The sequence below is a fragment of the Somniosus microcephalus genome, chromosome 32, assembly GCF_052327205.1.
Source record: "Somniosus microcephalus isolate GS21.2 chromosome 32, FLI_Smic_1.0, whole genome shotgun sequence".
NCBI classification, from domain to species: domain Eukaryota; kingdom Metazoa; phylum Chordata; class Chondrichthyes; order Squaliformes; family Somniosidae; genus Somniosus; species Somniosus microcephalus.
Genome location: NC_141018.1, coordinates 5,341,007 through 5,367,904, shown reverse-complemented (window position 1 = coordinate 5,367,904; position 26,898 = coordinate 5,341,007).

Here is a 26,898-nt window from a genome sequence, read left to right as displayed (position 1 = left end):
ATTTGTCCGTCCAAAATGCATCACCTCGCACTTTTCAGGGTTAAATTCCATTTGCCACTTTTCCGCCCATCTGACCAACCCGTTTATATCGTCCTGTAGCCTGAGGCTTTCCTCCTCGCAATTTACCACCCCACCAATTTTCGTGTCATCTGCGAACTTACTGATCATACCTTTTACATTCTCATCCAAATCATTTATGTGGATCACAAACAGCAAGGGACCCAGCACCGATCCCTGAGGTACCCCACTGGACACAGGCTTCCAGTCACAAAAGCAACCTTCGACCATCACCCTCCGCCTCTTGCCACTCAGCCAGTTTAGGATCCAACGTGCCAAGGCACCCTGGATCCCATGGGCTCTTACCTTCTTGACCAGTCTCCTATGCGGGACTTTGTCAAAAGCTTTACTGAAGTCCATGTATACCACATCCACAGCATTTCCCTCATCCACACACCTAGTCTCCCCCTCGAAAAATTCAATCCGATTGGTCAGACATGATTTACCCTTGACAAAGCCATGCTGGCTATTCCCGATTAATCCTTGCCTCTCCAAGTGGAGACGAATTTTGTCCCTCAGAATTTTATCCAATAATTTCCCTAGCACAGATGTTAGGCTCACTGGCCTGTAATTCCCTGGTTTATCCCTGCTACCCTTCTTGAATAATGGTACTACATTAGCTGTTCTCCAGTCCTCTGGTACATCCCCTGTGGCCAGAGAGGTTCTGAAAATTTGTGTCAGAGCCCCTGCAATGTCCTCCTTTGCCTCACACAGCAGCCTGGGATACATCTCGTCCGGGCCTGGGGATTTATCCACTTTTTGGCCTGCTAAAACCGTTAGTACCTCCTCCCTCTCGATGCTAATATGTTCAAGTATATCACAGTCCCCTTGCCCGATTTCTATGTCTACATCGTCTTCCTCCATAGTGAAAACAGATGCAAAAAATTCATTCAAAACCCCGCCTACATCATCTGGCTCTACACACAGATTGCCACTTTGGTCCCTAATGGGCCCTACCCTTTCCCTGGTTACCCTCTTGCCCTTAATCTATATATATAAAGTGGCTCTTCTGTCTGTCCCGATGTCTGTCCCAATGTCTGTCTGTCTGTCTGTCCGTTCTCTATACGTTTGAAAGTTACAGAGCGTACCGACGCGCGCGTCGCCTCAAAAGAAAGCTTGCGATTCCGGACCGATCATAGGCGTATTTACGTTTCGGCCGGACAAAAATCCCGCCCGCGGTATCCCAAAAACTTTCAGCGTTCCGCTCATTAGCATCTCATTAGCGACCGTGTGACGTCGAGGTCGACCAATCGGACGGCGGGTTCCTTCCTACAGTTGAGTGTCGAGTGACTCGACGATTGACCAATCCTACGCTTCGGTGACCTGACCGGTCGACCAATCGGTGCGTGTGTGGGCGGGCCTTATCCTTCTGAACCGAGGTGAGTGGCCGCCATCTTGATTTTTCACGATTTTTTCCCCACACTTTCTGTGTGTTAGGGAACTAAGGTAAATATTTTAATGATGTGTTAGGGAATTAAATAACAATTTAATAGCGGGGGGGGAGAGCCTCAGGAAATCGCGGGGGGGAGAGCCTCGGGAAATCGCGGGGGGGGGAGAGCCTCGGGAAATCGCGGGGGGGAGAGCCTCGGGAAGTCGCGGGGGGGGAGAGCCTCGGGAAATCGCGGGGGCGGGGGGGAGAGCCTCGGGAAATCGCGGGGGTGTGGAGAGCCTCGGGAAATCGCGGGGGGGGTAGAGCTGATGAGTTTAAAAAAAAGAAGAGGCCGCCAGTTGCGCCGCCGCCTTGACGACGGCACGCATTCGCACGGCCCCCGTTACCCCGGCAACAGGGCACGCCGGCGGTCTTGAAACCACGCATGCGCACGGCCCGCCACCCTGTCACGCCAGTTGCGCAGCCGCCTTGACGCCGGCACGCATGCGCACGGCCCCCGTGATGCCAGCACACAGCCTCGGGAGATCGCGGGGGGGGCGAGCCTCGGGAAATCGCGGGCGGGGGAGAGCCTCGGGAAATCGCGGGGGGGGGAGAGCCTCGGGAAATCGTGGGGGGGGAGAGCCTCGGGAAATCGCTGGGGGGGGGAGAGCCTCGGGAAATCGCTGGGGGGGGGAGAGCCTCGGGAAATCGCGGGGGGGGTAGAGCCTCGGGAAATCGCGGGGGGGGGAGAGCCTCGGGAAATCGCGGGGCAGGGAGAGCCTCGGGAAATCGCGGGGGGGGAGAGCCTCGGGAAATCGCGGGGGGCAGAGCCTCGGGAAATCACGGGGAAGGGGGGAGAGCCTCGGGAAATCGCCGGGGGGGAGAGCCTCGGGAAATCGCGGCGGGGGAGAGCCTCGGGAAATCGCGGGGGGGGTGGGGGAGAGCCTCGGGAAATCGCGGGGGGGGGGAGAGCTTCTCTGTTCCCCCCCCAGTCTCTCTCTGTTCCCCCCGTCTCTCTCTGTTCCCCCCTCCCCCCAGTCTCTCTCTGTCCCCCCCCAGTCTCTCTCTGTTCCCCCCGTCTCTCTCTGTTCCCCCCCGTCTCTCTCTGTTCCCCCCCCAGTCTCTCTCTGTTCCCCCCCAGTCTCTCTCTGTTCCCCCCCCAGTCTCTCTCTGTTCCCCCCCCAGTCTCTCTCTGTTCCCCCCCCCAGTCTCTCTCTGTTCCCCCCCCCAGTCTCTCTCTGCCGCCCCCCCACACCCCCAGTCGCTCTCTCTCTCTCTTCCAACAACAACATGCCCTCGAAAAAGCCTCGGCAACGCCGGGCTCACCCCAGCTAGTATACTTATAAAACATCTTAGGATTTTCCTTTATTTTGCTCGCCAGTGTTATTTCATGGCCCCTCCTCGCTCTCCTAATTTCTTTTTTAAGTATGCCCCTGCACTTTTTATACTCCTCTAGGGCTTCCTCCATCTTTAGTCTTTTCACAGAATCACAGAATCTACAGTGCAGATAGAGGCCATTTCGGCTCATCGAGCCTGCACCGACACATATCCCACCCTATCCCCGTAACCCCACGTATTTAATCCCCTAACACTAAGGCTCAATTTATCATAGCCAAATCAACCTAACTGCCAAAAGCCCCCCTTTTTTTCCTAATGCATTTTTGTATATCCCTTGTCATCCAAGGTTCCCTTTGCTTGTTGGTCCCACCCTTGACCTTTACAGGAACATGTTGGCGTTGTACTCTCTCTATTTCCCTTCTGAAAGTCTCCCACTGCTTTGGTGTGGATTTTCCTATAAGTAGCTGCTCCCAGTCCACTTTGGCCAGATCCTGCCTTATCATATTAAAATCGGCCTTCCCCCAATTTAGAACCCTTATTTCTGGGCCGTCTTTGTCTTTTTCCATGACCACCTTAAATCTCACCGAATTATGGTCACTGTCGCCAAAATGCTCTCCTACTGACACTTCCACCACTTGCCCGGCTACATTCCCTAGAATTAGGTCCATTACCGCCCCCTCTCTTGTAGGACTTTCTACACGCTGGCTCAAAAAGCTCTCCTGGATGCACTTTAAGAATTTCACACTCTGACTATCCCAATTAATATTGGGGAAGTTGAAATCCCCCACTATTATTACCCTATTATTTTCGCACTTCTCTGAGATTTGCCTACATATCTGTTCCTCTATCTCCCCCTGACTGTTTGGGGGCCTATAGTACACTCCCAGCAAAGTGCTTGCCCCCTTTTTGTTTTTAAGTTCTACCCATATGGCCTCATTAGAGGAACCCGCTAATATATCATCCCTCCTTACAGCAGTAATTGACTCCTTTAACACCCCCCTCTGTCTCGCCTGAAGATTCTATACCCCGGAATATTGAGCTGCCAGTCCTGACCCTCCCTCAACCATGTCTCCGTGATAGCAACAGTATCGTACTCCCATGTGTTCAACAACAACTTCAGTTCATCCACCTTATTTGCAAGACTCCTTGCATTAAAATAAATGCCTTCCAGCCTTGCCATATTCCCTTTTGCCTTCACATATTTGCTCTGCCTTCCCAGCTGACTTGTTTTTTCCTCCGTATTTGGCTGTAAATCACCCCCTACTATAGCTCCACTCTGTATCCCATTCCCCTGCCAAGTTAGTTTAAACCCCCCGCAACAGTGCTAGCAAACCTCCCCGCAAGGATATTGGTCCCCCTCTGGGATCAGCAATAATTAAGCAGAAGAGATGACATCTTCCAATTGAATTGAAATTAAGCAAGCTGCTGAAGCCCATTGCCCGTGATTGAAGCATTCCAGATCAACATCCCATTACTGGTTGCGGAGGCTTCAACATTCATCATGTATGGATCAATCGTCTGTCTCTCTGTCTGTCTCTCTGTCTGTCTCTCTGTCTGTCTCTCTGCCTGTCTCTCTCTCTCTGTCTCTCTCTCTGTCTCTCTGACTTTCTCTCTGTCTGTCTCTCTGCCTGTCTCTCTTTCTGACCCTCTGTCTGGCTCTATGCCTGTCTCTCTTTCTGTCTCTCTGCCTGTCTCTCTGCCTGTCTCTGTCTCTCCTTTCTATCTGTCTGTCTCTCTGTCTGTCTCTCTGCCTGTCTCTCTGTCTGTCTCTCTTTCTGTCTCTCTTTCTGTCTCTGTCTGTCTCTGCTTTCTATCTGTCTGTCTCTCTGCCTGTCTCTCTGTCTGTCTGTTTCTTCTGTCTCTCTGTCTGTCTCTCCTCTCTATCTGCCCGTCTCTCTGCCAGTCTCTCTGTCTGTCCCTCTGTCTGTCCCTCTGTCTGTCTCTCCTTTCTGTTTCTCTGTCTGTCCCTCTGTCTGCCTCTTCTTTCTCTCTCTCTGTGCCTGTTTCTCTGTCTGTCTCTCTGTCTGTCTCTCTGTATATCTATCTCTCTCTCTCTCTATCTATCTCTCTCTCTCTCTCTCTCTCTATCTATCTATCTCTCTCTCTCTCGCTATCTCTTTATCTCTCTATCTCTCTATCTATCTATTTATCGCTCTATCTATCTCTCTATCTATCTCTCTCTCTATCTATCTATCTGAATCTCATTTTCTGCAGCGCTTTAGTTCAACTGATATAATTGCGGCTTTATTTGACCGCATGACAAATTGTCATCAATAAATCTTCTGTGAAGCACTAAGACCGTTGTTCTACGTCAAATGCTCTACATAAATCCAAGTAGGTTTTGTTGCTTTCAGTTGTCATTAAGTTACATGACTCTGCCTAACGTTTATCCAGCCTAGGTCCTTACAGGTCATTGTGTCCACAGTTCATGTTAATATTTGCAAGTCTGTAACAGACTTGTCTTCTGTCCATGTGATTGCCAAATCGAAAGGCCTTTTTAAGCTGACAGGTCATCAGCCAGATACCCAAACGCAACGCTACATCGCTCTCTGACTTCACACCAGGTCAAGATGTGATCCCCAGGTGTGGCTGTTGGCAAAGGCCGGCTGTTGGTCAAGCCTGGAGACAGCGGGAACTGGAATGCAAACTGGGTTTGTTTTTCTTATTAGAGGTGAATCATGTCCTGTCAACCCGTCATAAATGCAGATGAATAATTGCCATCGACCACATGAATACCCGAGCCACCACTTGGATTATAACTCAGGTGCGATCTGGGATGCTCACCCTCTGCAGAAGGGCGCTGGTTCAGCTCGACAGATATAAGCGACATTGAAATAATGATTAAAATGCAATTACTGCAATTGAGAATATACAGGATATAAAGACCTTTCAGAATTCCCACATTTAAGGCACAAGTTTCTGATATGTTTACCTCTCTGACATTGCCTCAGTTTCTCTTCTGAAATAATAATAATAAATATTGATAATTAAAAATTATATGAAATAATGAACGAGATTGACATGTGCTTTAGCTGCTGTGGAGATTAATATTTATAATTAGAGAAAATTAATAAACTATTATTAATAATTGACAATAATAATGGTTAATTAATAAGTTGCAATTAATAATTCTTATTTACTAATTATGAAGGAAGGCAATTGTCCTGTTTCTTTTAATTAGAATTATAGAAGCTGTTACGATTATTCCAAATAATTAGTCATAATTAATAATTAAATTGCAATGTGATCTCAATTAATACACAGCTGGGTATAATTAACAATTAATAATAATAATTAGTAATATCAGTGTCAGCAGTATCTGTTATTATAAGCAATGCACAGGATAATTACATTAAGATTCTAGCCAATGTCAATGGGTTTGTTTCACTTCCCGAACTATGGTTGATATGGTGTTATGTTAAATGAAGAAGATTTCTCTCTGTTAACTTCTAGAAAGCGCACTGCGGTGTAAAGGAAGTTAATGTATGCACTTAATTCAACCCTTGTACGATAGCAAAATACTGCAGATGCTGGAAATCCAAAATAACAACAGAAAATGCTGGAAAAACTCAGCAGGCCAGGCAAGATCCGTGGAGAGAAAATAGAGTCAACGTTTCTGGTCAAACCCTTTGTCAAGACTGAAGGCCACGTGGGAGAGAAAAAAAGGGGGATGGGGGAAAGGGCCAAAACAAAGGTGTGGATAAAAAATAAGTAAAAATGTAATAGGGGCTGAGGTTATGATCTGAAATTGTTGAACTCGATATTGAGTCCGGAAGGCTGTAAAGTGCCTAATCGGAAGATGAGGTGCTGTTCCTCGAGCTTACGCTGAGCTTCCGTGGAACAATGCAAGAGCCCGAGTACGGTAAGGTCTGAGTGGAAATGGGGCGGTGAATTAAAATGACAGGCGACCGGAAGCTCGGGGTCACCCTTACGGACTGAATGGAGGTGTTCCGTAAAGCAGTCACCCAATCTATGTTTGGTCTCCCCAATGTGGAGGAGACCACATCGTGAGCAGCGAATACAGTATACTAGATTGCAAGAAGTACAAGTAAATCACTGTTTCACCTGGAATGGGTATTTGGGGCCCTGGACAGTGGGAAGAGGGGGAGGTACAACAGCATGTGTTGCATCTCCTGTGCTTGCACGGGAAGGTGCCAGGTGAAGGGGAAGGGGTGCTGGGGTTGATAGAGGAGTGGACTAGGGTGTCTCGGAGGGAGCAGTCCCTACGGAATGCTGAAAGGGGAGGGGAGGATGCATTTGGTGGTGGGATCACGTTGGAGGTGGCGGAAATGGCTAATTCAACCCTTGTGTAGGTTTAACATATATAAAAAGCAGATATTTTTGCAGGCCACAGCCGATAGTCTAGCTATGCCTCAGAAATCCGGAGACAGACATTGGTCAATGGTCAGTACTCCCACCTGCATCTTCCAGGTCTTTCTTCAATTTTGCTAACTCTGGAAATAAATCAGAAATGTCACACATCAAGCAGAACACTTGCCGGGAAAGCCCGGCCAAGCGTTAGCCCTTAAGCCTTTTAACTTGAGTCTGTCAAGTGTATTGCCAGATGGAAACTCGCATGTCCATCAAGTGGAAGAAATAGTGTGCATCTTCTGTCTTCCTGCAGATAGCCCAGGCTGAAGTGAAACAAATTTAGTCAGCAATAAACAAGCAGCAGAGATTACGCCTTGTAATTGAGACGAAATTCAGCAGGCTGCTGATTGCGATTACCCGTGATAGAAGTGTTCGATTTCCACTTTGCGGAACACCTCTGTTCAGTCCGTAAGGATGACCCCGAGCTTCCGGTCGCCTGTCATTTTAATTCACCGGCCCATTCCCACTTGGACCTCACCATCCTCGGCCTCTTGCATTGTTCCACGGAAGCTCAGCGTAAGCTCGAGGAACAGAACCTCATCTTCCGATTAGGCACTTTACAGCTTTCCGGACTCAATATCGAGTTCAACAATTTCAGATCATAACCTCGGCCCCCATTACATTTTTACTTATTTTTTATCCACACCTTTGTTTTGGCCCTTCCCCCTTTTGTTTCTCTCTCCCACATGGCAGCTGTCTTCCATTCTGCCAGCGCATTTCACACCTAATCTAGAGCCGTCTTTTGTCTCCACTAGTCCTATCACCATCTCGTCTCGTTTTGAATACCTCTTAATGTCTCTTCACTTCTCTTTTGTTCTCTCCCAGCCTGGCCTTCAGTCTTGACAAAGGGTTTGACCGGAAACGTTGACTCTATTTTCTCTCCACAGATGTTGCCTGGCCTGCTGAGTTTTTCCAGCATTTTCTGTTGTTACTTCGATTGCAATATCTAGTTGCTGGTTACGGATGAAATGGCATTTATCTATATTGATCAATCATCCATCGATTTGTCTGTCTACCTGTCTAACTACCTATCTAGCCACCTATCCCCTTCTGCCCCACCACCTCTCTCTCGCTCCTACTTAAAGAATATCCTCAGAGCCTTCGGTTTTTGTGAGGCTTTTGATCAACTGACCTAATCTCTGCTTCATTTTGGACCCTTGACAGATTTTCATCAATAAACCTTGTGTGAAGCGCATAGGGATGTTATATTACGTTAAATGCGCTGCATAAAAACAAGTATGTGTGGTCGCTCTCAGTCCTAATTAAGATCCCTGAATCGGTATCAGTTCTATCTAGCCTAAGTGCTTCCTATTCGACAAGGTGCCACATAAAATGTTATTACACAAGATTAGGTCTCATGGAGCTGGGGAGAATATAATAGCATGGGTAGAGGATTGGCCTACAGACAGAAAACAGAGAGCAGGGATTAACGGATCTTTTTCAGGTTGGCAGGCTGTAACTAGTGCCGCAAGGATCAGTGTTGGGGCCTCAGCTATTTACAATCTATATTCATGAACTAGATGAAGGGACCGAGTGAAAAGTATCCATGTTTGCTAGTGATACAAAGCTAGGTGGGACAGGAAGCTGTGAGGACAACACAAAGAGTCTGTGAAGGGATATAGATAGTCTAAGTGTGTGGGCAGTAAGTTAGTAGATGAAGTATTAAGTAGGGAAATGTGAGGTTATTCACTGTGGTAGGAAGAATAGAAGAACAGAATATATTTTAAATGGTGAGAAACATTCAAATGTTGGTGTTCAGCGAGGTTTGGGTGTCCTCGTGCAAGAAACAGAGAAAGCTAGCAGGCAGGTAGAGCAAGCAATAAGGAAGGCAAATGGCATGTCGGCCTTTATTGCAAGGGGGTTGGAGTATAAGAGTAAGGAATTCTTACTACAATTGTACAGGGCCTTGGTGAGACCACACCTGGAGTACTGTGCACAGTTCTGGTCTCCTCATCTAAGGAAGGATATACTTGCCTTGGAGGCGGTGCAACGAATACTGCAGATGTTGGAAATCCAAAATAACAACAGAAAATGCTGGAAAAACTCAGCAGGTCAAGCAACATCCGTGGAGAGAAATTTGAGTTGACGTTTCGGGTCGAACCCTTCTTCTAAACTGGAAAGAAAAGAAAACAGGTCGAAGGCAGGGCTGCGATCGGACAAAAGAAGTGAAAGAAACAAAAGAAATAAAAGAGACAATAAAAGGTATACGAAGCTAGATGAGATGGTAATAGGCTGAGATTAGGTGTAAAGTTACTGGCAGGGCAAGAGATAGCTGCCAGGTGTGAGAGAGAAACAAAAGGAAAGGGGGGGGGAAAGGAGTGGAAAAATACAAGAAAAAATGTAACAGGGGCCGAGGTTATGATCTGAAATTGTTGAACTCGATATTGAGTCCGGAAGGCTGCAGAGTGCCTAATCGGAAGATGAGGTGCTGTTCCTCGAGTTTACGTTGAGCTTCCGTGGAACAATACAAGAGGCCAAGGACGGGGAGGTCCGAGTGGGAATGGAGCGGTGAATTAAAATGACAGGCGACCGGAAGCTCGGGGTCACCCTTACGGACTGAACGGAGGTGTTCCGCAAAGCGGTCACCCAATCTGCGTTTGGTCTCCCCAATGTAGAGGAGACCGCATCGTGAGCAGCGAACTAATCTCAGCCTATTACCAATACGTCTCGCTTCGTATACCTTTTATTGTCTCTTTTACTTCTTTTGTTTCTTTCACTTCTTTTGTCCGATCGCAGCCCTGCCTTCGATCTATTTTCTTTTCTTTCCAGTTTAGAAGAAGGGGTCGACCCGAAACGTCAACTCAAATTTCTCTCCACGGATGTTGCCTGACCTGCTGAGTTTTTCCAGCATTTTCTGTTGTTATTTCACTAGATTGATTCCTGGGATGAGAGGGCTGTCCTTTGATGAGAGATTGTGTAGAATGGGCCGATACTCTCTGGAGTTTAGAAGAATGAGAGTGATCTCATTGAAAATACAAGATTCTGAAGGGGATTGACAGCGTAGATGCTGTGAGGTTGTTTCCCCCTGGCTGGAGTGTCTAGAACTAGGGGAAACAGTCTCAGGATAAGCGATAGGCCATTTATCACAGAAATCACAGAAACCCCACAGTGCAGAGAGAGGCCATTTCGGCCCATCGAGCCTGCACTGACACATATCCCACCCGATCCCCGTAACCCCTACACCAACACATATCCCACCCTATCCCCGTAACCCCACGTATTTAATCCCCCTAACACTAAGGGTCAATTTATCATAGCCAATCAACCTAACCCGCACATCTTTGGACTGTGGGAGGAAACCGGAGCACCCGGAGGAAACCCACGCAAACACGGGGAGAGTGTGCAAACTCCACACAGACAGTCACCCGAGGCCGGATTCGAACCCGGGTCCCTGGCGCTGTGAGGCAACAGTGCTAACCACTATGTCACCGTGTTGCAAGACTGAGATGAGGAGGAATTTCTTCACTCAGGGGGTTGTGAATCTTTGGAATTCTCTGCCCCAGAGGGCTGTAAATGTTGAGTCTTTGAGTGTATTCAAGGCTGAGATCGATAGATGTTTGGACTCCAGGGGAATCAAGGGATATGGAGATCGGGCGGGAAAGTGGAGTTGATCAGCACGATCTCATTGAATGGTGGAGCAGACTGGAGGGGTCGTTTGGCCTACTCCTCCATCTTAGGTTATTGGCCCAGAAATTTGGGTCTCCATGGGTGAGTACACACGGGGCACTCACTGTAAGCCCAATGGAAGTGTCAGTTTCGTGCATGCACTGCGCATGCGTGGGAAACCGGCACTTCTCTTCCCCTGAAAGAAGTGGTTAAGAGGTGGAATGCGTGCACAGGCGAGGCAGTGCGTGCACATCGAACTTACGTTTTTTTTGCAGGTTTTCCCGGGAAGGTAAGTCTCCAGAAGTTAGACATGTAAAAAACTGGCGCAAGGCCTGCTTTATACAAGGTAAGTGGTGAATTAATTAAAATTAAAACATTTTTTCCACAGGTTTATTATTTTTAAATACTTTAAAGAAAGGTAAGTTTATTTTTAGCACCGTTAGAAAATAAATTTACTTTTTTCAAAAATTTAAATTATTGTTTAAATAGTTATTTCATGTAATTTATAGTTTATTTTAAAAATGTGAAGTTTTTAAAATTTATTTGAAGATTTAGTGATGTTTTGGGTCTTATAGTATTTATAGGTTTGACAGGTCTTCCTGTGAAACTTATGAATGAAGCATTTCCCTGCTACCATTGGCCCTCCATGGCCCACGTGATCCCAGGGGATGCTTCGAACTAACTGCGCCCCTGGGATACGCAAGCACTGCGCGCCGGCAGTTGGAGGAGGCCCAGGATCGGAATCCCATGCGGGCCCACAGCTCAACGGCCAGCGCGCTCAGTAAGTGCAGGTCGGGGGCTTGCACCCACGGGAATCCCCCGCCCCGAATTTCTGGGCCAATATGTACCAAATCATGTTAGTCTACAGTTTATGCTAAAGTCCGTCACAGATTGTCCTCTGTCCACAATATTGCCAAATCCAAAGGTCATTAGCCTTTATCCTAAACAAGAGTCAATTAACTCTCAGTGTCATTGGACTCAGGGCACCTTCATACCATGTCAAGGTGCAATCTGCAGGTGTGGCAGACTGCGACAACCAGAACTGGAATGCAAACGGGATTTGATCATTAATTAATAGGGGTGAATCATGCCCTGCCAACCCATAATAGACGAAGAAGAATGATAGCCATCAACCCCATGAATTCCCTGATCACCGCTTGGAGTAAAATGCGATCTGCTCGCTCACCATCTGCAGAAGGCCGCTGGCTCAGCTCTGAACATAGAAGCGAAATGGAAATAATAAGTAACATGCAATCCACTGCCATTCAAAAAATACAGGGCATAAATATATTTCTGAATTCCCTCGTTTGAGGCACATGTTTCGGACATTTTACCTCTGTGACATTGCCTCAGTTTTGCTTCTAAATCATAATAAACATTGATAATTAATACTTAATAACAAATACGGATTGCGATTGAACGCTTTGTTAGCTGCTACTGAGATTATTATTAATAATTAGAGACAATAAATGAACAGTACTTGAAAATGAATAAACATTGATTGATAATTAATAATTTGATTAATGTTTGGTATTTTCTAATGACTATGGAATGTAATTGTCCTGTTTTAATTGAGAATCTTAGAAGCTGCTGAGATTATTGCAAATAAATTGTCATAATTAATAACAAATATTCAACATTATCAACAATTATATCATAGAAACATAGAAACATAGAAGATAGGAGCAGGTGTAGGCCATTCGGCCCCTCGAGCCTGCTCCGCCATTCAATGAGATCATGGCTGATCATCCAAATTCAGTACCCTGTTCCTGCCTTCTCCCCATATCCCTTGATCCCTTTAGCTTTAAGAAATATATCCAACTCCTTCTTGAATATATTTAATGAATTGGCCTCCACTGCCTTCTGTGATAGAGAATTCCACAGGTTCACCACTCTCTGGGTGAAGAAATTCCTCCTCATCTCTGTCCTAAATGGCTTGCCCCTTATCCTTAGACTGTGACCCCTGGTTCTGGACTCCCCGACCATTGGGAACATCCTTCCTGCATCTAGTTTGTAGTCCTGTTAGAATTTTATATGTTTCAATGCGATCCCCTCTCATTCTTCTAAACTCCAGCGAGTATAAGCCCAATCGACCCAATCTCTCCTCATACGTCATTCCTGCCATCCCAGGTATCAGTCTGGTGAATCATCGCTGCACTCCCTCCATGGCAAGAACATCCATCCTCAGATAATCATCAGCAATAATTGAATTAATAATTAATAATAATTAATAATATTATCGTCAGAAGCATAAGTCATTATAAATAATGTACAGGACAATTGCTTGAGCACTCTAGCCGCGATCAAAAGGGTTGATTCCCTCTACAAACTATGGATGACATGAAAGAAGGGCTGACTCTGTTGATTTCTATACTGCGGATGCAGTGTACCTGTACTTAATGTAGGCAAGGATTTCAATACCTGTGAAGGTTTACCATATATCGGAGATTGTAAATTTTACTTCCCGCAGCCGTTAGCCTAACTATGCATCAGAAATGCTGAGACGGACGTGAATCATCGGCCGACATTCCCACCTGAATCTTCCAGGTCTTGCTTTAATTTTGCTAACTCTGGAAATAAATCAGAAATGCTACATTTCAGCACAGCACTTGCTTGGAAACCCTAACAGAGCGTAAGGCCTTACCCCTTTAATTTCAGTCTGCTAAGATTATCGCCACGTGGAAATTTGCATGTCAATCGATTGCTTGCTTGGTGCAAGAGGTCGAAATCGCCGCGTGTGTCTCTGTAGACAACCCAGGCAGAAGTGAAACAGTCTAGTCAGCAATAAACAAAACAGAAGTGAGGACATCCTAAAATTGAAATTAAATTGAGCCATTGCATTTTAATATCCCGCTGCGGGATTTGGATGATTTCCCATTTATCTATTTTGACTAAATTGCTTCCATCCATCCATCCATCCATCCATACTTACATCCATCCATTTGTCTGCCTGTCTTCCTATTTATCTCTTTTGATCAAACCGTTATCCATCCATAAATCCATCTGTCTGTCTGTCTGTCTGTCTGTCTGTCTGTCTGTCTGTCTGTCTATCTCTCTATCTATCTATCTCCCTATCTATCTATCTATCTATCTATCTGTCTATCAATCTATCTATATATCTATCTATCTATCTATCTGTCTGTCTATCTATCTATCTATCTGTCTATCTATCTATCATCTGTCTCTCTATCTCTCTATCTATCTCTCGAACTCTATCTATCTCTCTCTCTATCTCTCTATCTCTCTCTCTCTATCTCTCTCTCTCTATCTCTAGCTCTCTCTCTATCTCTAGCTCTATCTCTATCTCTCTCGCTTGCTCTCTCTCTACCTCTATCTCTCTATCTATCTTTCCATCCATCTATCCATCCATCCAAGTATCTATCTATAGGAAGGCACTTGCTCAGTATTGGTCAGACGGTTGCATGTTCGACTGACTTTGACATCGAATATATTGATCTATATCATAAACTTCACACATTAATCAAAGATACAGCCTATCCCTTGCTACGGCCTTCACACTCGAAACCAGGATTGATCATAGAATCAGAGCTGCAAGACTGAGCGCTTCATCATTTCTATGGCAGATCAACATCACCAGTCTTCCGCCCTTGTGGCAAGTCGAATATCTACCCCAAATGTGTTCGAGTCTATGTGGGTCATTTATGAAAATGCTTATCAATCAGTTGGAGGATTTTCATTATTTCAGTATGTGCTCAATACAAAAGTCGACAAGCTGACCAACAGAATACATTAAAACGAATTATTCTTGCACGGTGAATCATTTGGGAAGGGGTCGATAATAAGAGTCTAAAAAGGAGAGTGTATGAAAGGAATCTAGGTGTACAGATACACAAATCACTGAAAGTAGTGTCATAAGTTAATGTGGTATTCCCTCCTAAACCTCAGACGGTTACCAGTTTCACTCTGCGTGATATCGAATACATTCGATGCCTCTCGACCTCACTCTCCTCCTTTAAAACGCACCTTAATATAATAGTCTTTTGCTAAGCTTTGGTTCATCTGCCCTAATATCTGCTTTATTTGGTTCCATGACAGATTTACATCATTAAAGCTGCATAAATATAAGTAGCTGTTTTTGATTTATTCGCTTCTGGGATCTGCGCGTCGCAGGCAAGGTCAGCCTTTACTGCCCATCCGTAGTTGCCCTTGTGTGAGCCGCCATCTTGAACCGCTGCAGTCCGTGTGGTGAAGGTGCTCCCACAGCGCTGTTAGGTAGGCAGTTCCAGGATTTTGACCCAGCGACGATGAAGGATCGCCGATATATTTCCAAGTCAGGATGGTGTGTGACTTGGAGGGGAACTTGGAGGCGGTGGTGTTCCCATGCACCTGCTGCCCTTGTCCTTCTAGGTGGAAGAGGCCGCGGGTTTGGGAGGTGCTACCGAGGAAGCCTTGGCGAGTTGCTGCAGTGCATCTTGTAGATGGTACACACTGCAGCCATGGTGCGCCGGTGGTGGAGGGAGTGAATGTTTAAGTTGGTGGATGGGGTGCCATTCAAACGGGTTGCTTTGTCCCGGATTGTGTCGAGCTTCTTGAGTGTTGTTGGAGCTGCAACTCATCCAGGCAAGTGGAGAGTATTCCATCACACTCCTGACTTGTGCCCTGTACATGGTGTCAGTCAATGTAGTTGCTGTCAATCCTAATTAAGTTACATAAATCGGTAGATTTCTATCTAGCCGAGGTCCTTGCATGGTTCGCCACAGTTTATGTAAATATTTGCAAGTAGGTAACAGACTTGTCTTCTGTCCAGGTTATTGCCATATCGGGATACATTTTTAAGTTGAGAGGTTATTAGCCAGCTCCCAAACATACAAGACTTCACTGTCAGTGTCATAGGACTCAGGACGCCTTCACACCAAGTTAGGGTGCAATCCCCAGGGATGGCTCTTTGCAAAGGCTGGCTCCTGGTCAAGGATAGAGACAGTGGAATTGGAATGCTGAGGGCCCTTGTATTGTTTTTAAATCGAGGCGACACATGTCCTGCCACTGCTCAGAAAATAAATGAAGTGCGAAGTGATCTGCTCACCATCTGTAGAAAGCCGCTGGTTGAGCTCTGCCAATGAAAGTGACATTGAAATAATAGTTAAAATATAATCAGTGCAATTAAGAAAATAGGATATTAACACGTTTCAGAATTCCCTCATTTAAGACCCAAGCAGCTGTGATGTTTACCTCTCTGACATTGCCTCAGCTTTTCTTCTGTAGAATAATAAAAAAAACATTGATAAATAATAAATAATGGCCCAGAAACTCGGGTCTCCGCGGGTGAGTACGCACGGGGTACTCACCCATAGGCCCAATGGAAGTGCCAGTTTCCTGCATGCACTGCGCATGCGCGGGAAACCAGCACTTCCGTTCCCCTGAAAGAAGGGGTTCAGAGGTGGAACACGTGCGCAGGAGAGGCAGCGTGTGCGCATCGAACTTACGTTTTTTTTGCAGGTTTTCCCGGGAGGGTAAGTCTCCAGAAGTTAGACATTTAAAAAGCAGTCGCAGGGCCTGCTTTTTACAAGGTAAGTGGTGAATTAATTAAAATTAAAACAGTTTATCGACAGGTTGATTATTTTTAAATACTTCAAAGAAAGGTAAATTTATTTTTATCCCTGTTAGAAAATAAAATTATTTTTTACAAAAATTTAAATTATTGTTTAAAATATTTATTTCATGTAATTTCTAGTTTATTTTAAAAAATGTGATTTAAAAAAAAATTATTTGAAGGTTTAGTGATGTTTTGGGGCACGTAGTATTTATAAGATGGACCGCCCTTCCTGTCAAACTTATGAATGAAGCATTCCCTGCTCCGATTGGCTCTCCATGGCCCACGTGATCCCAGGGGACGCTTCGAACTAACTGCGCCCCTGGGATACGCAAGCACTGCGTGCCGGCAGTTGCAGGAGGCCCAGGATCGGAATCCCACGCGGGCTCACAGCTCAACGGCCGGCGCGCTAGGTAAGTGCAGGTCGGGGGCTTACACTTTTAAAATTAGTTGAAACTAGAATAATTTAATTCTTTTAAACAAAAATTTAATGTTTTGAATAAATAATTAAAGTTTTTTCCGCGGCTAAAGATAAAGGCCTAGAAATTCAGTTGGGCGCGCCAGCCGTTAGCGCCTTAGGGGGAGTAGATCTCGAGCGCTAGGCGCTTATCGCCCGGGCGCAGCGCGATCTGCGCCTCTCCCCAACTTCAGGACACATTTAGCGCCGGCGCAAAGTCTTAGCGCGCGCCCTGCTGCGCGCGCAGATCATGACGTCATTTAATAGTGCAACGCCCTTTGTGCGCCCCAAACCGGAACTTCACTCGCGCCGGCCCATTGTGCGCCGGGCGTCCCGAGTGACTGTGAAGTGGAACGGTACACAGGCCAGCCGGGCCGGGGCGAGCGCTAATTAAAGGGCACTTACACAGCAGTATAAAGGCCAGCCATTTTGCAGCATTCACTCTTGTGCAACGGTTTTTTGGACAGAGACCAAGGAGGAGAGTTTACTGGTTTGGACCAACACTTGGACAGGTATTTTTGGCTCAGGCCAGAGCTTACCAATTATCTTTGCCTTCATTCAGAGCTCAGTGTTTGCCAGCATATAATGGGGGCTGCATTGGGTGGCAACGCTGAATTTCAGCCTTATGCCAGAAGGGCTTACAGACGCCATGAGAGAGTGGCAGCCCTGGCTAGATGCAGAGGGGGCAACAGGCGTCGCCAACTGAGGCCTTACCCACGCAGGGTATACCGCCAGCAGACCTCCTATCTGACCATGTCTGCCGCGATGTGTGTTAGGAGGCTGCGATTCCGAAGGGAGGTGGTTGCAGACATCTGCCGGCTGCTTCAGAGAGATCTGCAGCCACAGCTGATGCGCAGGACGTCTCTGTCGGTGGCAGTGAAGGTGACGGTGGCTCTCAACTTCTATGCCTCCGGCTCCTTCCAATCCGCTACTGGGGACATCGCTAACATCTCCCAGTTCGCCGTGCATTGCTGCATCCGCCAGGTGACCGAAGCCCTTTTCAGGAGGAGACATCAATTCATCTCCTTCCCCATGACCCTGGACAAGCAGCAGCAGCGTGCAGTGGGGTTTGCAAGAATAGCGGGCTTCCCCATGGTGCAGGGCGCCATTGACTGCACGCATGTGGCTTTGCGGGCACCTCTTGAGCATGCCGAGGAGTAACGCAACCGGAAGGGCTACCATTCCCTCAATGTACAGCTGGTGTGTGACCACAGGCAGCGCATCCTAGCTGTCAATGCCCGCTTTCCAGGCAGCAGCCACGATGCCTTTATCTTGCGACAGACAACTGTGGCTGACATGTTCCAGGCACAGCCTCCCCCAAGAGGATGGCTTATCGGGGACAAAGGCTATCCTTTGTGTACCTGGCTCATGACCCCGCTCCGCGCGCCCACGACCCCTGCTGAAGAGGCATACAACGAGAGCCATCAAGTGACTAGGAACATCATAGAACAAACAATCGCCGTCCTCAAGCAACGGTTCCGCTGTCTCGATCGCTCCGGGGGAGCCCTCCAGTATTCGCAGGAGCGAGTCTCCCAATTCGTCATCGTTTGCTGCATGCTGCACAACCTGGCTATTCGCAGGACTCAGGCACTGCCACCTCACGTTGGAGGAGGAGCAGGAGGAGCATGAGGAGGAGGAGGACGAGGAGTACCAGCCCAGGAGGGAGGCAGAAGGTCCAAGGGCCGCCCGTCGGCGGCTTATTGAACGTCACTTCTGGGCCCCCTGTCAGGGAATGGCTTGTGCAAATGAATGAACATGATTGCAGCCGCTCCGCAAGCCCTCAGCCGGTTAAGGCAACAAACACTTCAAAGATCAAACATGGACAATGTTAATAAATAAAATGCTTTATTGTACAAACTCAGGGCCCTTCCCACATGAAAACCAAAAACAGACGAAACCCCCAAAAAACACTCAAACACATTACTCGCTCCCACAACCTGGAGGGGATTAACAAAACAGTGCAACTAAAATGGCCGTCATCCTCGGCCTTCGTAAAAAACAAACATCCAATTCTCGGCCTCAACAAAACAAACATCCAATTCTCGGCCTCAAAAAACAAACATCCAATTCTCGGCCTCAAAAAACAAACACAACTGGCCACATATTCGACTTTTTGGCCCGCTAGGGCGATGCCTTGGCCATCTTTGTGTGGCCCCTGCCCGCCCTGCTGCTCCTCCTCAAAGTAAGGCCATTGGCTGCTGCAAGGCTGGGGGCAGGCTCCTGAGGGGCACATGTCGTGACGGCAGATGCCCTTGGGGGTCGGCCTAGTCGAGGTCTGGCCATCGAGCGGGCGGCTGTTGAATGCTGCAGCTGTGGCTGGCCAGCATCAGTCGCTGCAGCAGCTCCTGGCAGCTCCACTGGGGGAGTGGCAGTGGCGGCTGGAGGAATGGGGGCAAGCTGGCGGATGGCAGGCGCTCGCTGGTCGCCTGAGACACTGACACTCGCCCGGGCCAGCACTGCAGCATGCGCAGCAATCTGCCGAGGGACAGACCGCCGTGCTGCTGCAGCGCGCCGAGTGCCCTGGCGATGCCTGGCTGACACAGCGAGTGTGGCAGCAGTGAGTGCCCATGTTGCCCTGTTCAGTGACCTCATCAGAGCACCCAGTGACTGCACGGCACCACTGATCAGCTGCCCACTCGCTGCCTGAGCTGCCCCGAATGCCGCCCGACTCGCTGCCTGCTCTGCCCCGAATTCCGCCAAACTGATGGCCTGTGAGGCCCCGACGTCGGTCACACTCCGAGAGAGGGACTCGATGGCCTCAGGCAACCGTGCCACTACCCCCATGAGCTCCGTGTGCCGGCGCTCCGAGTCCGCGGACAAGTCCTCGAGGCGTCCCATCTCCTCGGCGAAGACCATCTCCGGACTGGAGGCCAGATTCTCCCTCTGGGGAGAAGGCCGCCGAGCTGGCCGACCCTTCCTGCGTTGCTGGACGCCACTGGGCCCAGCAATTGGACTCCCCTCCGACCCTTCCCCCCTCTGGGGAGAAGGCCGCTGAGCTTCCACCCCCCTCCCGCATTTCTGCAGGCCGCAGGTCCCATGAGCTCCCTTCCCCTCCGACACTTCCGCCACGCTCCCCTCCAGGGAAGACGTGTCCCCTACATTCGCATGGGTTGCCGCGGCTGAGGGTTCCCCTGATGGGCCACCTTCCTCTTGCTCCTCCTCCTCCTCTTCTGAGGGGCTGTCACTGGCAAGTTCAGGGACCTCCTCCTCACCATCTGAAAGCAGGAAGGCACAAGAGTAGCTTTAGAGTGAGGAGAGGGCGTCAGCGAGGGATGCATGAGTGGTGGCATTCAGCGCATTGGTCAGACAGTGGCAAAGGATGTAGATCTGATGCGCAAGTGGGATGAGAGAGGTCCAAAAGGAGATGTCCTTACCATTGGTGGCCAGAACAGGGTCGGCTTCTCCACATGCAACGGGGCCAATCACCCGGGCACCCATGATGCGCTCCACGCGATGTTGAAGCTCGGTGAGCGGCTGGATCTGGGGTCGGCCTCCCCCGGTCGCAGTCCGGCTCTTCTTATTATTGGCCAGCTTGGCCTGCAAGAGAAAGGACGGCCTCTAAGTACAGTGTGTAGCCCTGATCTTGTGTGCACTGCCTCCCATGGTGGAATAGCCTGGCCAGTGTGTCGCCCTGATCTTGTGTGCACTGCCTCCCATGGTGGAATAGCCTGGCCAGTGTGTCGCCCTGATCTTGTGTGCACTGCCTCCCATGGTGGAATAGCCTGGCCAGTGTGTAGCCCTGATCTTGCGTGCACTTCCTCCCATGGTGGAATAGCTTGGCCAGTGTGTTAAATGCAGAATGTGCAATTGATCTTCATGCCTGTCCCATAGCTGCTGGATGAGGGCTGGCCATTAGGGCTTTCAGGACCCTTTGCCCATAATGTGAGGTGCACATGCAAGAATGAGGAGGACACTGGAAAGGGTACTCACCCTGACAATCCGAGTGAGGTCATTAAACTTTTTGCGGCATTGGACACCGCTCCTGGGGACCTCGCTGTTGGCTGACACCTTGCTGGCGACATGCCTCCAGGCTCTCCGGTAGACGCGGACCGGCGCCTTCCTGCCATTGTCCGGGTACAAAATATGGCGCCTCTTCTCCACAACACCAACCAGCACACTCAGATCAAGCTCTGAGAAGCGCTGCGCTCGTTCACGGGCCTTCTGCATGGCTTCAGGCGCTATTTGGGTCCAGCAGCAGTGTTCAGGCCTAGCTGGAGGGCTCTACTATCCAGGGCATGGCAGCAGACCAAGTCGACCCTTCCCCCTTAAGAGCTGGCCGGCGCCAGGGTGTCTGCTGTCAATCACGAGATGGCCGCACCTGCGCTGCGCCCGGCCTCGGCGCTCTCGCTCAGCATCTCCGGCTTAGCGCCTAAAGAGAGGTGTGCAGCGCCAGTTTTAGCGCTCGAGCAAACTCTTAGGGCGAAGCTAATGAATATCGGAGAAGTGGCCTCGATTTTGCGCCGGGCGCAAACTTTAGCGGCCGCCCGACTTTACCGCCCCAAAAGTGGCTACAATGAATTTCTAGGCCAGAGAATATTATAAATAATTAGTTATAATTAATATTCAATGTTATCCACAATTCATAATGTGCATGAAAGAATTAACAATGAATAATAATTAATAATATCATGGTCGGCAGCATCTGTCATTATAAATAATATACAGGACAATTGCATTAATATTCTCGCTGGTGTGAATGGGGTCCGAACTATGCGTGACATGGTGTAACGTTAAATAAAGAAATAACAACAGAAAATGCTGGAAAAACTCAGCAGGCCAGGCAACATCCGTGGAGAGAAAATAGAGTCAACGTTTCAAGTGAACACTTTGTCAAGTCTAAAGAAGCACAGGAAATGAAATAGATTAAAAGGCTGGGCTGGGAGAGAACAAAAGAGAAGTGAAGAGACATTAAGAGGTATTGGGGAGACCAAACGTAGCTTTGCGGAACACCTCCGTTCAGTCCGTAATGGTGACCCCGAGCTTCCGGTCGCCTGTCATTTTAATTCACCGCCCCATTCCCACTCAGACCTCACTGTACTCGGGCTCTTGCATTGTTCCAAGGAAACGCACCGTAAACTCGAGGAACAGCACCTCATCTTCCAATTAGTCACTTTATAGCCTTCTGGACTCAATATCGAGTTCAACAATTTCAGATCATAACCTCGGCCCCTATTACATTTTTACTTACATTTTTTATCCACACCTTTGTTTTGGCCCTTCCCCCCTTTCTTTTTTTCTCTCTCCCACATGGCAGCTGTCTCCCATTCTGCCAGCGCATTTCACAGCTAATCTGCAGCCGTCTCCACTAGTCCTATCACCATCTCGTCTCGTTTTAAATACCTCTTAATGTCTCTTCATCGTTAAATAAAGAAAGTCTGGCTCTCTTAACTTCTATACTCCGCACTGCAGTGTAATGAGCTTAATGTAGGCATGTATTAAAACACCTGTGATGGTTTATCATATATGAATGAGCGGAAATATTGCAACCTGCCGGTAGTCTAACTATATGTCAGAAATGCGGAGACGGCCGTGAATCACTGGCCAACATTCCCACCTGTATCTTCTAGGGTTTGCTTCAATTTTGCTAAATCTGAAAATGAATCAGAAAGGTGACAATTCAGCAGGACACATGCTGGTAAAGCCAGAGAAAGCTCAAGGCCGTCCGGTGTGCCAGGATTATTGCCACATGCACATTTGCCTCTCAACTGAGTGACTTTTGGCTGGAAGAAATAGGAAGCATCGTGTGTGTCACTGTCGCCAACCCAGGCTGAAGTGAAACAGTTTAGTCAGCAATAATTAAGCAGAAGAGATGACATCTTCCAATTGAATTGAAATTGAGCAAGCTGCTGAAGTCCATTGCCCGTGATTGAAGCATTCCAGATCAACATCCCATTGCTGGTTGCGGAGGCTTCAACATTCATCATATATGGATCAATCATCTGTCTCCCTGTCTGTCTCCCTGTCTGTCTCCCTGTCTGTCTCCCTGTCTGTCTCGCTGTCTGTCTCGCTGTCTGTCTCGCTGTCTGTCTCGCTGTCTGTCTCTCTGTCTGTCTCTCTGCCTGTCTCTCTGTCTGTTTCTCTTCCTGTCTCTCTGCCTGTCTCTCTGCCTGTCTCTCTGCCTGTCTCCCTGTCTGTCTCCCTGTCTGTCTCCCTGTCTGTCTCTCTGCCTGTCTCTCTGTCTGTCTCTCTTCCTGTCTCTCTGCCTGTCTCTGTCTCTCTGTCTGTCTCTCCTTTCTATCTGACTGTCTCTCTGACTTTTTCTCTGTCTGTCTCTCTGTCTGTCTCTCTTCCTGTCTCTCTCTCTGTCTCTCTCTCTGCCTCTCTGCCTGTCTCTCTGTCTGTCTCTCTCTCTGTCTCATTGTCTCTCCTTTCTATCTGTCTGTCTCTCTGTCTGTCCCTCTGCCTGTCCCTCTGCCTGTCTCTCTGCCTGTCTCTCTGCCTGTCTCTCTGTCTGTCTCTCTTTCTGTCTCTCTTTCTGTCTCTCTGTCTGTCTCTGCTTTCTATCTGTCTGTCTCTCTTCCTGTCTCTCTGTCTGTCTCTCTGTCTGTCTTTCTGTCTGTCTCTCTTCCTGTCTCTCTGCCTGTCTCTCTGCCTGTCTCTCTGTCTGTCTGTTTCTTCTGTCTCTCTGTCTGTCTCTCTCCCTGTTTCTCTGTCTGTCCCTCTGTCTGCCTCTTCTTTCTATCTCTCTCTCTCTGCCTGTTTCTCTGTCTGTCTCTCTGTCTGTCTCTCTGTATATCTATCTATCTCTCTCTCTATCTATCTCTCACTCTCTCTCTATCTCTCTATCTATCTATCTCTCTCTCTCTCTCTCGCTATCTCTTTATCTCTCTATCTATCTATTTATCGGTCTATCTATCTCTCTCTCTATCTATCTATATGAATCTCATTTTCTGCAGAGCTTTAGTTCAACTGATATAATTGCGGCTTTATTTGACCGCATGACAAATTGTCATCAATAAATCTTCTGTAAAGCACTGTAAAGTTGTTCTACGTCAAATGCTCTACATAAATCCAAGTAGGTTTTGTTGCTTTCAGTCGTCATTAAGTTACATGACTCTGCCTAACGTTTATCCAGCCTAGGTCCTTACAGGTCATTGTGTCCACAGTTTATGTTAATATTTGCAAGTCTGTAACAGACTTGGCTTCAGTCCATGTGATTGCCAAATCTAAAGACCTTTTTAAGCTGACAGGTCATCAGCCAGATACCCAAACGCAACGCTACATCGCTCTCTGACTCACAGGACTAAGGAGGCCTTCACACCAGGTCAAGATGCGATCCCAAGGTGTGGCTGTTGGCAAAGGCCGGCTGTTGGTCAAGCCTGGAGACAGCAGGAACTGGAATACAAACTGGGTTTGTTTTTCTTATTAGAGGCGAATCATGTCCTGTCAACCCGTCATAAATGCAGATGAATAATTGCCATCGACCACATGAATACCCGAGCCACCACTTGGATTATAACTCAGGTGCGATCTGGGATGCTCACCCTCTGCAGAAGGGCGCTGGTTCAGCTCTACAGACATAAGCGACATTGAAATAATGATTAAAATGTAATTACTGCAATTGAGAATATACAGGATATAAAGACCTTTCAGAATTCCCGCATTTAAGGCACAAGTTTCTGATATGTTTACCTCTCTGACATTGTCTCAGTTTCTCTTCTGAAATAATAATAAATATTGATAATTAAAAATTATATGGAATAATGAACAAGATTGACATGTGCTTTAGCTGCTGTGGAGATTAATATTTATCATTAGAGAAAATTAATAAACTATTATTAATAATTGACAATAATAATGGTTAATTAATAAGTTGCCATTAATAATTCTTATTTACTAATTTGGAAGGAAGGCAATTGTCCTGTTTCTCTTAATTAGAATTATAGAAGCTGTTACGATTATTACAAATAATTAGTCATAATTAATAACTAAAGTGCAATGTGATCTCAATTAATACACAGCTGGGTATAATTAACAATTAATAATAATAATTAGTAATATCAGCGTCAGCAGCATCTGTTATTATAAGCAATGCACAGGATAATTACATTAAGATTCTAGCCGAAGTCAATGGGTTTGTTTCACTTCCCGAATTATGGTTGATACGGTGTTATGTTAAATGAAGATTTTTCTCTGTTAACTTCTAGAAAGCGCACTGCGGTGTAAAGGAAGTTAATGTACGCACTTAATTCAGCCCTTGCAGGATAGCAAAATACTGCAGATGCTGGAAATCTAAAACAACAACAGAAAATACTGGAAAAACTCAGCAGGCCAGGCAACATCGGGGCAAACCCTTTGTCAAGTCTGGAAAAGCACAGGAAATTAAATAGATTAAAAGGCCGGGCTGGGAGAGAACAAAAGAGAAGTGAAGAGACATTAAGAGGTATTCAAAACGAGACGAGATGGTGATAGGACAAGTGGAGACAAAAGACGGCTCTAGATTAGGTGTGAAATGCGCTGGCAGAATGGGAGACAGCTGCCATGTGGGAGAGAGAAAAAAGGGGGGGAAAGGGCCAAAACAAAGGTGTGGATAAAAAATAAGTAAAAATGTAATTGGGGCCGAGGTTATGATCTGAAATTGTTGAACTCAATATTGAGTCCAGAAGGCTGTAAAGTGCCTAATCAGAAGATGAGGTGCTGTTCCTTGAGCTTCCACTGAGCTTCCGTGGAACAATGCAAGAGCCCGAGTACAGTGACGTCCGAGTGGGAATGGGGCAGTGAATTAAAATGACAGTCGAGCGGAAGCTCGGGGATATCCTTACGGACTGAACGGAGGTGTGCCACAAAGCAGTCACCCACTCTGCATTTGGTCTCCCCAAGGTAGAGGAGACCACATCGTGAGCAGCGAATACATAGAAACATAGTCAGTACTCCCACCTGCATCTTCCAGGTCTTTCTTCAATTTTGCTAACTCTGGAAATAAATCAGAAATGCCACACGTCAAGCAGGACACTTGCCGGGAAAGCCTGGCCAAGCGTTAGCCCTTAAACCTTTTAACTTGAGTCTGTCAAGTATATTGCCAGATGGAAACTCGCATGTCCATCGAGTGGAAGAAATAGTGTGCATCTTCTGTCTTCCTGCAGATAGCCCAGGCTGAAGTGAAACAAATTTAGTCAGCAATAAACAAGCAGCAGAGGTTACGCTTTGCAATTGAGACGAAATTCAGCAGGCTGCTGATTGCGATTACCCGTGATAGAAGTGTTCGATTTCCACTTTGCGGAACACCTCTGTTCAGTCCGTAAGGATGACCCCGAGCTTCCGGTCGCCTGTCATTTTAATTCACCGCCCCATTCCCACTTGGACCTCACCATCCTCGGCCTCTTGCATTGTTCCACAGAAGCTCAGCGTAAGCTCGAGGAACAGCACCTCATCTTCTGATTAGGCACTTTACAGCCTTCCGGACTCAATATCGAGTTCAACAATTTCAGATCATAACCTCGGCCTCCATTACATTTTTACTTATTTTTTATCCACACCTTTGTTTTGGCCCTTCCACCTTTTGTTTCTCTCTCCCACATGGCAGCTGTCTCCCATTCTGCCAGCGCATTCCACACCTAATCTAGAGCCATCTTTTGTCTCCACTAGTCCTATCACCATCTCGTCTCATTTTGAATACCTCTTAATGTCTCTTCACTTCTCTTTTGTTCTCTCTGCACCTGGCCTTCAGTCTTGACAAAGGGTTTGACCGGAAACGTTGACTCTATTTTCTCTCCACGGATGTTGCCTGGCCTGCTGAGTTTTTCCAGCATTTTCTGTTGTTACTTCGATTGCAATATGTAGTTGCTGGTTACGGATGAAATGGCATTTATCTATATTGATCAATCATCCATCGATTTGTCTGTCTACCTGTCTAACTACCTATCTAGCTACCTATCCCCTTCTGCCCCACCACCTCTTTCTTGCTCCTCCTGAAAGAATATCCTCAGAGCCTTCGGTTTCTGTGAGGCTTTTGATCAACTGACCTAATCTCTGCTTCATTTTGGACCCTTGACAGATTTTCATCAATAAACCTTGTGTGAAGCGCATAGGGATGTTATATTACGTTAAATGCGCTGCATAAAAACAAGTATGTGTGGTTGCTCTCAGTCCTAATTAAGATCCCTGAATCGGTATCAGTTCTATCTAGCCTAAGTGCTTCCTATTCAATAA